Source organism: Vipera ursinii (genome assembly GCF_947247035.1).
Source record: "Vipera ursinii genome assembly, chromosome: 4".
In the NCBI taxonomy this organism is placed as follows: domain Eukaryota; kingdom Metazoa; phylum Chordata; class Lepidosauria; order Squamata; family Viperidae; genus Vipera; species Vipera ursinii.
In genome coordinates this window covers 464,292-476,936 of record NC_139514.1, presented here as the reverse complement: position 1 = coordinate 476,936, position 12,645 = coordinate 464,292, and positions in this window count along the sequence as shown.

Sequence of the window (12,645 nt, the reverse complement as noted above, 5' to 3'; positions counted from 1 at the left end):
CACCAGGGAAAACATCATATATTGTTATGTATATACTAGGTTAATTATTTAAAGACTGAAGTGCAACATAACTAGATTCTAAATAATCTATTTTTCAAAACACACAACAGTCCATACAGTAAAAGTAAAGTCCAAATTAAGAATATTTCATTCTTAAGAATTGTTTAGATTCAAAATAGTTTTCAAGAATGTACAAAAGATACTATTTTATTTTTCTAGAATCAGCTAAATTAGACATATTACATTGAGAAAAATGTTTCTCATTTCTTTCCTGTTACCTTTGATTTCATTGCAGAGATGTTAACATAAGAAATAGATTATTTTCTTGTCTAATTTTACCTTCCAAAAGACGGAAGCAGATGAAAAATGTGAAGTTCTTTCCTGTTGGCTTTTTTGAATTAGCTGTTTTAGATTCTAATAGTTTAGTTCCTAAAGAAGTAATCCTGTAAATAATTTTAATGTCCTCCTCTAGTGCAGGCTCTTTCATGACTCGTGGACTTCAACTCCCAGAATTCCTCAGCCGGCATGGCTCAGCTTGGAAACCTCTCCCTTTCCCCTCAGCATGGCTGGCTCAGGATTTCTGGGAGTTGAAGTCCACTAGTCATAAAAAAGAGCCAAGATTGCTAGCCCTGCAACAGGCTTAGGAAAGCCAATAAGGGAGCTGGGTTTTTTGGTTTTTTTTTGCAAAAAAAAAGGTGCCGGAACACCGTTCTGAGCGTTCTATGAGAAAAAAAGCCCTGCCTATACCATCTCCGTGCAAAACCTGGGTTGAAACTTAACATTAAGAAAACCAAGATCATGGCATCCGGCCCTCTCAATTCCTGGCAAATAGATGGGGAAGAAATGGAGGTAGTGACAGATTTTATTTTCCTGGGCTCCAAGATCACTGCAGATGGGGACTGTAGCCAAGAAATTAAAAGACGCTTGCTCCTGGGGAGGAAAGCCATGGCAAATCTAGACAGCACACTAAAAAGCAGAGACATTACCCTGCCAACAAAAGTGCGTATAGTCAAGGCTATGGTCTTCCCAGTTGCAATGTATGGCAGTGAAAGTTGGGCCATAAGAAAGGCTGAGCGCCAAAGAATTGAGGCCTTTGAACTCTGGTGCTGGAGAAGACTCCTGCGAGTCCCTTGGCCTGCAAGGCGATCAAACCGGTCAGTCCTAGAGGAGATCAACCCTGACTGCTCTTTAGAAGGGCAGATCCTGAAGCTAAAACTCAAATCCTTTGGCCACCTAATGAGAAGGAAGGACTCACTGCAGAAGAGCCTAATGCTGGGAAAGGTGGAGGGCAAGAGAAGAAGGGGACGACAGAGAATGAGGTGGCTGGATGGAGTCACTGAAGCAGTAGGCCTGAGCTTAAATGGACTCCAGAAGATGGTAGAGGACAGGAAAGGTCTGGAGGAATGTTGTCCATAGGGTCGTGATGGGTCGGACACGACTTCGCAGCTAACAACAACAACATACCATCTCAGACAAGTGACTGTCTAGCCCAGGGGTAGGTAACCTTGGCTCTTTTATCACTCGTGGACTTCAACTCCCAGAATTCCTGAGCCAGCATGGCTCAGCTTTCCCCCCCAGCACGGCTGGTTCAGGAATTCTGGGAATTGAAGTCCACGAGTCGTAAAAGAGCCAAGGCTGCCTGCCCCTCCAGTAATGGAGCGCCCACGATTTCTTGAGGCAAGCTGTTCCACTGGTTAATTGTCCTCGCTGTCAGGAAGTTTCTCCTTAATTCCAGGTTGCTTCTCTCTCTGCTCAGTTTCCAACCATTGTTTCTTGTCCTTCCCTCTGGTGCTTTGGAGAATAAGATGACCCCCGCCTCTTCTTTGTGGCAGCCCCTCAAATACTGAAACGCTGCTATCATGTCACCCGTTTCTTCTTTTCTTTAGACGAGCCAAAGCCAAGTCCTGCAGCCGTCCTTCGTATCTCCAGGCCTTTGATCATCTTAGTTGCTCTTCTCTCAACTCTTCCAAGCTCTCAACGTCTTTTTTGTAGTATGGTGACCAAAATTGGCTGCAGTATTCCAGATGTGGTCTTACTAGGGTTTTATAAAGCGGTACTAATACTTTGTGTGAACTTGATTCTATGCCTCTGTTTTACCACCCAGGATTGTGTTAGCTTTTTTGGCTGCTGCTGCACACGGCCGGCTCACGGTCAAGCGATCGTCCACTGGGACTCCGGGGTCCCTCTCACAGTGGCTGTTTCTGAGCCGGGCCTCGCCCAATCCGTACTTGTAGCTTTGGGGTTTTCCTGCCTAGGTGTAAAACTTTGCTTTTCTCCACATTAAAACTCATCTTGTTAGGTAAGGCCCATTCTTCCAGTTTTTCAAGATCTTTGTCAAGGGTGGGCTTCCCTTGCTGGCTAACTCACAGCTCACTCCGATCCTGACCGGCTCAAGGTTGACTCAGCCTTCCATCCTTTGGAGGTGGGTAAAATGGGGACCTGGATTGTTGGGGGACAACAGGCTGACTCCGTACACTGCTTAGAGAAGGCTGTGAAGCCCTGTGTCTAAGTGCTACTGTTATTGGGGAGGTCCTGCCTTCTTGCAGACCTTTCTAAGCATGCAACCAGAATGATGTGCAGTGTTCCAGGGGCACCAGAGATTGGCATATCACAATATTGGTGGCTTGGTTTTCATTCCTTTTTCCAGTACTTCCTGCAAGTAATCTGAATCCGTATCATTCTATAGCCTCCCAGAGTCACTTGGTTGAGTTGGGCAGCTATAAAAAATGAATGAAGGAATGAATGAAGGAATGAATGAAGGAATGAACGAACAATCAAACAAACAAACTGCTCTTTGATACATACATCACTTTGCTGAGCCCAACCATATTATGACTTCACACGATGTCCTGACTCACACAGCAGACAAACAGAAAGGCTGGGTCCCTCACAACACACTGGACATTAAATCTTAAATCTAGTGTGTTGTTATGTGGGCTTAGCCACCAGCTTTACACAACCTCAAGATTGCTGTGTTCAGCTATCTAAAAAGAAGAGGAGGTGAGCTGTTGTGGATGGACTTGCTCAGCTGTGGAGAGCAGGACCGGGCCCAGCCAGGGGTCCTCAGCGGCTTTGCAAAATGGGGTCCGTACAAATCCTTCCGTTTCATCTCTCCACAGCCAAACGGGAGAGACATGATGAAATAAAGCAGCAAAGAAAAAACCTCCTCTTTGGCAGTGGTCCAACCCCACTCGTGCCCCTGTGGGTTTTTACTTGGAGTTATGGGCACTTGCTTCTGCAGCTCTGTGTGTGTGTGTGTGTGTGTGTGTGTGTGTGTGTGTGTGTGTGTGTGTGTGATTGACCAGCAGGAACCATCTGGGGACTGCAAGGTCCTGTTGCCAGCCTCAGGTAGACGTCGCCCTCTCGCTCTTCCTCCTCCGGGGTCTCCCAATTATGAGCTAGTTGAGCCCCCCACCCACCCCGGGCCAGATAGGCATGTGGGCCCTGGGCAGGAGGTCTGCCATGACAGTGGCCTCCTGTGGGTGGGTGCACTTATCATCCTCCCCCACCTCTGTGGCCACTGTGTTTTTAGAATAACAGACTTGGAAGGGACCTTGCGGGCACTTCGCCCAGCCCCCTGCCCAAGCAGGAGACCCTACCCCATTTCTGACAGATGTACGTCCAGTTTCTTCTTGAAAGCTTCCACTGATGAAGCTCCCACAACTTCTGAAGGCAACTCCTGTTACGTTGGTTGCTTGTTCTGTCAGAAAATTTCTCCTTATTTCTAGGCTGAATCTCTCCTTGATCAGTTCCCATCCGTTATTCTTGGCCTGGCCTTCTGGTGCTTTGGAAAATAGGCTGAGCCCCTCCTCTCCGTGGCAGCCCCTCAAACATTGGAGTACTGCTGTCATCTCTGCCCCGGTCCTTCTCCTCACTAGACCAGTCCTGCCCAGTTCCTTCCAATGTTTCAGCCTCCAGTCCCCTAATCCCCCTGGTTGCTCTTCTCTTTCGAGGCCCCTGAGGAAATCAAAGCGCTCTGGACGAGTGAAAGGGGGCTTTGAACGTCCCTCACCAAACCAGCCACCGCCACTACGGACCACTGCAGCATCTCTGGAGCTTCTCAGCCTTTTTGGGTCATGATTGTCCCAAAGGTGCTTTTTTCCAAAAGGCAACTGGACTTTCTTGGGGGTTCCCCCCCAAAAAAATCTTTTTGTTTCTCATCCAAGAAGCTTCTTTAGAACTGAGGTAGGCAGCTGCTGACTTCCCGCTCTGCTCAAAGGTGGGCTGGTGGCCCCCAAGCCAGCCTTTGGAATCTTATGTTTAACTGTCTTTCCAAGAACATAAAATAATCTTCATGGCACCATATCTGGACCTTACACTGGCACTTATTATTCATATTGATATTATCCGTTTAGTCGTGTCCAACTCTTAGCGATTCTGAGGCCTAGGTCTCCCCACCTCTTCCGCCCCTTCCCTAAAAGGCTGCCCCCTGGTGGAGCCAGGCAGAATGGTGGCTTCCTTGCAACTCTCACCCTGCCCTTAAGATGCAACAGCCCCCCAACCCCCTGAAGATGGGGCTCTTCCCACAAGCCTCAGGGGAGGGCGAGAGCGGCGGCCCCAAAGGCTGTTCTCTGGCCGGGTGGAGGTTGGGGTCACCGGAGTTCTCTGTGTGGTGTTTATGTGATTGTTGTTAAGGGTTGTTATTGTGGCTATTGCTGCATTGTTGTTTGGGAGCTCCCAAATAAATAAACGCTTCTGGAATGCAAGACTGCTGCACCTGGGCTCAGCCGTGGGGAAACCACAGGGGGTCGCTCCCTTGCATGGGGGGGGGCTCCTCAACCTGGTTCTCTGCCCTCCTGCCTCCGAGCCCCACAAGAGGGCTTGAGAAGGGCGGGCTTTGAGCCGTGCCTCTGTCTGGTGCGGCACCTTGCTCAGTTCCCCACTGGACATGGGGCAGGTTAGGCCAGCTGATCTCCCCCCTTGCCCCCCCAGCCTCCCCATTAGCTCTCTTGCCGGCATCTCCTGCCCTTTTCCCAAAGGGCCCCCCGGCCCACATGAGCTAAATTTGGAGAATATTGGGGGGGGGGGCAGTGAGAACTTAGCAAGTTGTGTCAATTTATTGTGCGCTCTCCCCCCCCATGTAAGAAATAATTAAGGTTTGCTTCCCCAGTTTCTGGGTTGAAGAGAAGTCCTATTTCCTTTCTTAACCTGCAGAGCTTGGGATGGAGGAGGACGGGGGCTCTAGAGAGACAGACCCCTCCCCCTGCAAAGGAAGAATGCCCCCCCCAGCAAATGGCAGGACTGTTGCTTCTCCTACTCCTTTCCCTCGACCCCCAACCGGGCCTCACTGGGGTGGCGTGAGGGGCTTTGGGTGACCCTCCCAGGACCACAAAAGCACAACATTCTGCTGGTTCCGAAGAGGACTTTTATTGCGTCATCCGTGGGCTGGGAGGGGCTTCAGAGCTGGCGAGGGGGGGCAGGCGGCGGTTATGCCTACTGGGGGGCCTAGTGGTACCGGAGGGCCAAGGAGTGGGCCACCACACGGGTCAGCTTCTGTCAGGGCTGGAAAATGATGAGGACGTTGCCCAGGAGCTGGAAGAGAGGAGGGGGATGGTGACGCCTGCTGCCAGAGGAGCTTTGCTGGCGCCTCTGCCCTTCCCCCCTTCCCCCCCCGCCCTGTCCCCAAACACGTAAGGAGGGGATGCTCCTTCTTCACCTCCTGGGCAGCGCCAAAAGGCCAGGATGGAGGCTCAATGGTCCCTCTGCTCCGGCTCTGCCCTGTGACCGGACGCCCGTCCCTCTGCTGGCAGATGGGAGGCTTTCCGAGGGGGCCGCTCAGAACGGAGCCCACTGCCCTCATTTCAGCATTGGCGAAGTTCAGGGCAGGGCCCAGCTGGCAAATGCTTCCGGTGCCAAGGAGATGAGGGTCCCAGCCACGCAGGGAGTGGGAGGGGGTCCCCCTCACCCTGAAGTTCCCGGTGTCCACGTCCAGCTCGTAGTTGGCGCTGGGGCCGGAGAGGTTCCCGAAGCGCTCGAAGAACCGCTGGGTCCAGGGGTACACGACCAGCAGCCTGCCAGGGGAGAGGGAGAGAGAAAGGGGAGGAGGAGGAGATGGGGGGGTCCCCGCGGGGCCTGCCCTGCCCTTCCCCGGCCCCGCCGGAGCTCTTACCTCTCCAGGACGGCCGCGGGGACTTCGGGCACGTCCACCTGGCTCCTGGAGGTGATGAGCTGCTGCTCTTCGGCCGACCAGCGCGACATGCTGGCTGATGGAGGACGGAGCGCTCGAGAGGCTCTTGGCGAGAAGGAGGGAGGGAGCTGAGCCCGGACCTCGGGGCCGACTTTTATACCCTGCGCCCGGCAGCCCCGCCTTCCCGGACCCGCCGCCCCGCCTCGCCCTCGGTCGCTCTTCCCCGTCCTGCTCCGGCTTCCTGGGCGCAGAAGCGCTGCGGCGGCCCCGTTGCCTGGAGAGCCCCCCCCCTCCCGGTGCGGTTCAGCGCTGGGCTCGTCTCCGGGACGCCGCTGCGCCTCTGCTGGGCCGGCAGCTCCAGGTGCGTCTGAGCCCAGCTCCGCCCGACCCGACCCGACCCGACCCGACCCGCTCAAGTGGCCGAGCAGCCGGCTGCCCCTCCGCCCGCCCCTCCTCCTGACAAGGGAGCTCTCCCCGGCGGGGCCGCAGCCTGGGACAGCCTGGTCGGCCGCAGAGAGGGAGAGGGAGGCGGGAGGGGGCCCGGAGCTTGGCGGGGGGCGACGCCCTTCCCTCAGCCAGGGCGGCGGGGGCTGCAAAGGGCGACTGTCGGCAAGGGGACTCCGCAGCTGTCGGCGTTGCCAAGTTTGAGAAACACGGATGGAGACCCTGGAGAGGGGAGCGTGTGAATCGCCAGCCTCGTTTCTGCCCCATCGTAATCGGGGAGGGGGGACACGGAGAGAATCTTTAGCTGTCCTGTAGAGATGGAGGTCAAGGATATGAAGGGACGTGCGCAGAAGACTGCCTGCCCCGGTATCTTGTTATTCCCGTGTCTATGAGCCGATTCCAAGTAGCCTTGCCAAGGACTGCCAAGAACCAGCTAGATAAGAGAGGCTCTGCCCTGGCACGGGATCGTCGGATGTTCTCTAAGATTGACTGGGGAGTACACCAATAAACAATGCTTTTGCTGTACCTATTTCCCGCTCGTTAAAACTGTATAAATACAATAAACTCTGCGTAGGCAGACAGACATATTTGGGACACCCTGCGTTGACTGGTCTCTGAATGCCACATATGGCCTGAACGGGGACAAAATAAATCTTTAAAAACAAACAAAAAGAGATTTGGAAGAGGGACAATAGATCTTTAAAAACAAATTAATAGGGATCATAAAACTTTAAAGACAAACAAAAGAAACCTCCCTCGGGAGGGGGGGGAGCAACTTTCAACATATTTACCTTTGTCTGGAATAGACCCCACAAAGCCCCTGCCGGACGCCTCAGCTGTGCTTTCTTCCATATGACCAAGCAGGAACTTCGGACTTGTTAACCAAGAGGAACCTGCGAAGGCACTTGCCGATAGTGGCCTTGTAGCGTGATCTGCAGGATTAAGTTCCGATGGAATGGAATGCCGTTGTTCATTGAGGATTTCCTGATCCTTTCTACACGATTGCTGATGTAGACGTAAAAACGTTTTGTCTGGTTGTATATGTAACCCAACCCAGGACAGCTAAAGATTCTCTCCGTGTCTGTGTAAAATTTAATGTCATGCATGTGAATGTCCAGCTCACGCAATATAAAGTCTACAATCTCTACAGCCAATACGGCCCCGCAAAGTTCAAGCCTAGGGATTGTGTGCTCAGGCTTGGGTGCCAACTTGGCTTTGCCAAACAAAAACCCTACTTGGGTCCGGTTTATAAAGTCTTTTACCTTGAGGTAGGCAACAGCTGCTATGGCCTCAGTGGATGCGTCTGAGAAAATGTGAATTTCCCTGGTCTGACTTGCTGTAAGGGAGACTGGAGTGTAGCAGCGTGGTATGTGAATTCCATCCAAGGCATGTAGAGATTGTTTCCAGGACTCCCATTTCGGGAGCTTGTCTCTTGGTAGTGGTGCGTCCCAGTCTTTAGTAGACTCTGAAAGCTGTCGTAGTAAGGATTTACCGTGTATGGTGATGGGAGCCACAAAGCCGAGTGGATCATATAGGCTATTCGCTACTGACAAAACACCACGTTTGGTGAATGGTTTATCAGCAGAGCTGACGTGAAAGCCAAAGGTGTCCTTTGATAGGTTCCACCGTAGGCCAAAACTTCTCTGTTCGGGGGGCGTGTCCACTCCCAGGTTAAGGTCTTTAAATCCTTTGGCATAATCACTGGGCTGGAAGGCTTTCATAACTGCAGCACTGTTTGAGGCAAATTTGTGGAGTCTAAGATTAGCTTCAGAGAGCATACTTTGTGTCCTTTGGAGCAGCTTCTTCGTCTGTGGGTAAGGATTTGAGTCCGTCGTCCACATAGAAGTCCCTCTCGACAAAATGTCAAGCATCTGCACCATAGTCCTTCTCACCTTCAAAAGCAGTCCTTCGCAGACCATATGTTGCAACAGCAGGTGAGGGACTGTTTCCAAAGACGTGTACTTTCATGCGGTATCCAGTTACTTCATTGTACATGTTGTTATCACGGTGCCACAGAAACCCCAAGAAGTTCCTATGGTCTTCTCTTACTTTAAAGCAATGAAACATTTGCTCAATGTCAGCGGTTATGGCGACGGGTTCTTTTCTGAACCTCATGAGTACACCTACAAGGTTGTTGGTTAAGTTTGGACCAGTGAGAAGAGCGTTGTTCAGGGACACACCTTGATGCTTGGTGCTGGAGTCAAACACTACCCTGATTTGCTTTGGCTTGCGTCGATGATCCACACCAAAGAAAGGCAAATACCAGCCCTCATCGTGCTCTTAAAGAGGTGGGGCTGGCTCAGCATGGTCGTTGTCGAAGATCCTTTTCATAAAGGCAATGAAATGGTCCTTCATTTCAGACCTGTCCTTCAATGTTCATTGTAGTGAGTTGAGTCTAGATGGTGCTTGATTGCGATTGTTTGGGAGTCTGGCTCTGGTAGAATGAAAAGGTAAAGGTGCGACCCAGTTGTTAGACATATATTTGGAGAATGCAGTGTCCATCACATTGATGAATTCTCTGTCTTCAACGGACATGGCTATTCTGTTGTCATCATGTGTAGTATGAAACACTGTGCTGCCTAGGTTGTTATCACAGGTGAAAATCAGATACCTGGATGATGTCAAGAGGTTTCTCCTTCACTTCATAGTGGTGAGGACATTGTCTGAAGTGAGATGCACGCCCATTGTTTAAAATGTTAGTTTTAAAGGAGTTGATCTCAGACGGTGTGCGCATCCTACTTAAGCATACATCTCCCACTATTACCCATCCTAGGTCAAGTCTCTGTGCATATGGGGCATCGTCAGGTCCTTCGCACTGCTGGCGTATTCTATGAACTCTGAGAATGTCCCTTCCCAGCAAGACTAAGATGTCTGCGTTCATGTCCATTGGTGGAATCTCCGTAGCCAGGTGCCTTAAGTGGGGATGGTGATACGCAGCTTCTGGGGTGGGAATCTCTTCCCTGTTGTCTGGTATTTGATCACACTCAACCAATGATGGCAACAGTATGCCCTTAATCGCTTTGATATGAGAAATCGCGAACCCATCAGCTCTTCTGCCAGAAGTCTCCACCCGACCAGAACAGGTGTTGAGCGTGTATGGTGTTGCATGTCCTTCTATGCCAAAGATATCAAAGAATTTGGGAGGGATCTGTTGCTCTGCTCATCTATTGTGGCGTACATCCTGACAGACCTTTCGGGCTGACCCTTTGGATATATCTTGACTAGACATATCTTGGCATAGCATTTGTGAGTGAAATCTTTCCCACACACTTCAGTGCATGAAGATGACACATTTGTAACTGGAGCATGACATTGTCGCTCCCTGCCATGGTTTGAAGCAGGGTTGGATGCAGGTGGTAGCTGTGGATTGCCTGGAAGTGGAGCAGGATGCATAGCTATAATGTGCTTGTCACTATTGCATTCTGTGCACTTGACAGAGGATTTACAGTCTTTCACAAAATGATCATAAGAAGCGCAGCACCTGTAGCATATTCCAAGTTTTTGGAGAACCTCTTTCCGCTCTTGTATAGTCTTGGCTCTAAGCTCACGACCTTTCCTGAGAGGGTGAGGGTTTTTGTGAATAGGACACTGACGATTAGGATGTTCATCTCCACCAGCTGAACCACTCCATTGAGCAGGGGATGGTACAGGAGGAGAGATGTCCATCTTTTTTGTAAACACAGCTCCATGTAAGTTTCTGTGTTTAACTGTGGTGTTATCATACCTTGATGATGATGATGCAGCAGGCACACTGGATTGAGGGTGGTTGAAACTGGAATCATTTCCTTTCCAGATGTGTCTGCCGGTGAACCTTGATGATAATGATGCAGCAGGCACACTGAATTGAGGGTGGTTGAAACTGGAATCATTTCCTTTCCAGGTGTGTCTGCCGGTGAACCTTGATGATGATGATGCAGCAGGCACACTGAATTGAGGGTGGTTGAAACTGGAATCATTTCCTTTCCAGATGTGTCTGCCGGTGAACCTTGATGATAATGATGCAGCAGGCACACTGAATTGAGGGTGGTTGAAACTGGAATCATTTCCTTTCCAGATGTGTCTGCCGGTGAACCTTGATGATAATGATGCAGCAGGCACACTGAATTGAGGGTGGTTGAAACTGGGATCATTTCCTGTCCAGGTGTGTCTGCCGGTGAACCTTGATGATTATGATGCAGTTTGAAGTGTTGGCGCACCTGCTTCTGGGCATTGAAGAGGTGCAGGCCTCTGCAGGCTTGGGTGGATAATAACAAACTGTGGCAAGTTCTTAAAGAGATGGGCGTACCAGACCATCTTATTTGTCTCTTGAGAATCCTATATGTGGGCCAAGAAGCAACAGTGAGAACTGGACACAGAACCACTGATTGGTTCAAAATTGGGAAAGGAGTCCGGCAAGGCTGTATACTGTCACCCTGCCTATTTAACCTATATGCAGAGCACATCATGAGAAAGGCAGGGCTAGATGAATCAAAAATTGGAATTAAGATTGCCGGAAGAAATATCAACAACCTAAGATATGCAGATGATACCACTCTAATGGCAGAAAGTGAAGAAGAACTAAAGAGCCTCTTGTTGCGGGTGAAGAAGGAGAGTGCAAAACTTGGGTTGAAACTAAACATTAAGAAAACCAAGATCATGGCATCCGGTCCTCTCAATTCCTGGCAAATAGATGGGGAAGAAATGGAGGTAGTGACAGATTTTATTTTCCTGGGCTCCAAGATCACTGCAGACGGGGACTGTAGCCAAGAAATTAAAAACGCTTGCCATGGCAAATCTAGACAGCACACTAAAAAGCAGAGACATTAGGCATATGGTGTTAGCCTACAATGTTGGGTTGAAAATATATTAACCATGATGTTATGTCTTTAAGATGTTAATTGGCCAATGGGTGTGTAAGTGTTCTCATGGCCATAAGAGGGAGCTAGTAACGTAGCTTCTTTCTCTCTCTGAATTCACTGCTCTCTACTATTACTGTTTTTGCTCTGTTACCTGAACTGTGTATTGACCTCTGGACTGGTAAGAAGACTTTGTATTTTGGATTGCTACTTGGACTGTTTATTTTTGACTGTGCATTTTTTGTTCTTACACCACCTTAAAGTAAACTACTTTTTGCTTTTACAACTCAGTGTACTCTTGTGTGACTCTTGCTGCTCTCAGTACCCTTACTTGTCTGTGCAACTCTTTGGTAGCACAAGGAGACCTCTGCACAACAAATTCCTTAACACTGGTTATGGGCCCAGGCCTGTACTGAGAGTTAGTACACACAGTATTCCTAGCTGAGTTTGTGTTAGCTATTTGGTGTAAAATGGCACAAGAACTGTTGTCAGGCATCTCCTGGATAACCCGGTTGGATGGGACAAACTATGTTTCCTGGTCCACAAAATGCTGCTTGCTTTTGCGCAAGGAAGGACTATGGACTGTAGTAAATAACCCACCTGATACTACTGCTTGGGATGCAAATAATGAAGAGGATGCAAAGAAGATAGACGATTTTAAACGAAGCAATGAGAAAGCTCTTTGCATTATTGGACTAACACTGAATGACCAGCAGCTTGTCCATATTCGTGGTGAGGAGTCTGCTGCTAGGTGTTGGGGCGTTTTGCGAAGGCTTTATGTTCGAGACAGTGTGGGTGCTCATATACACCTTACACGTAAGCTGTTTATGGCTCGTCTGCAGAAGAATGGAGATATGCTGACCCATTTAAACTACATGAAGGCAACTTTTCAAGAGCTTCATGAAAAGGAGCTGATTTTTTCAGAGTTGCATCAGGTCTACATTATTCTGTCATCTTTGGATGAGAGTTATAATGAGTATGTTTCTTCTTTGGAAGTCCTGACCAGAGAGGAACTGACATTGACTAACATTACTGGGAGACTGCTGGAAGAGTCCAGAAGGAGGCGTGACAGAGACCAGCTGAGAGAGACACAGCTACGAGAGGAGCAGCCATTCACCACTGCTTACAACGTCAAGAAATGTTATTCTTGTGGGGCTAGAGGGCATATAGCCAAATTCTGTAGAAAGGGAAGAAAACAGAATGTAAATAGCAGTGGGAAGGCAAAGAAGGGCATTGGTT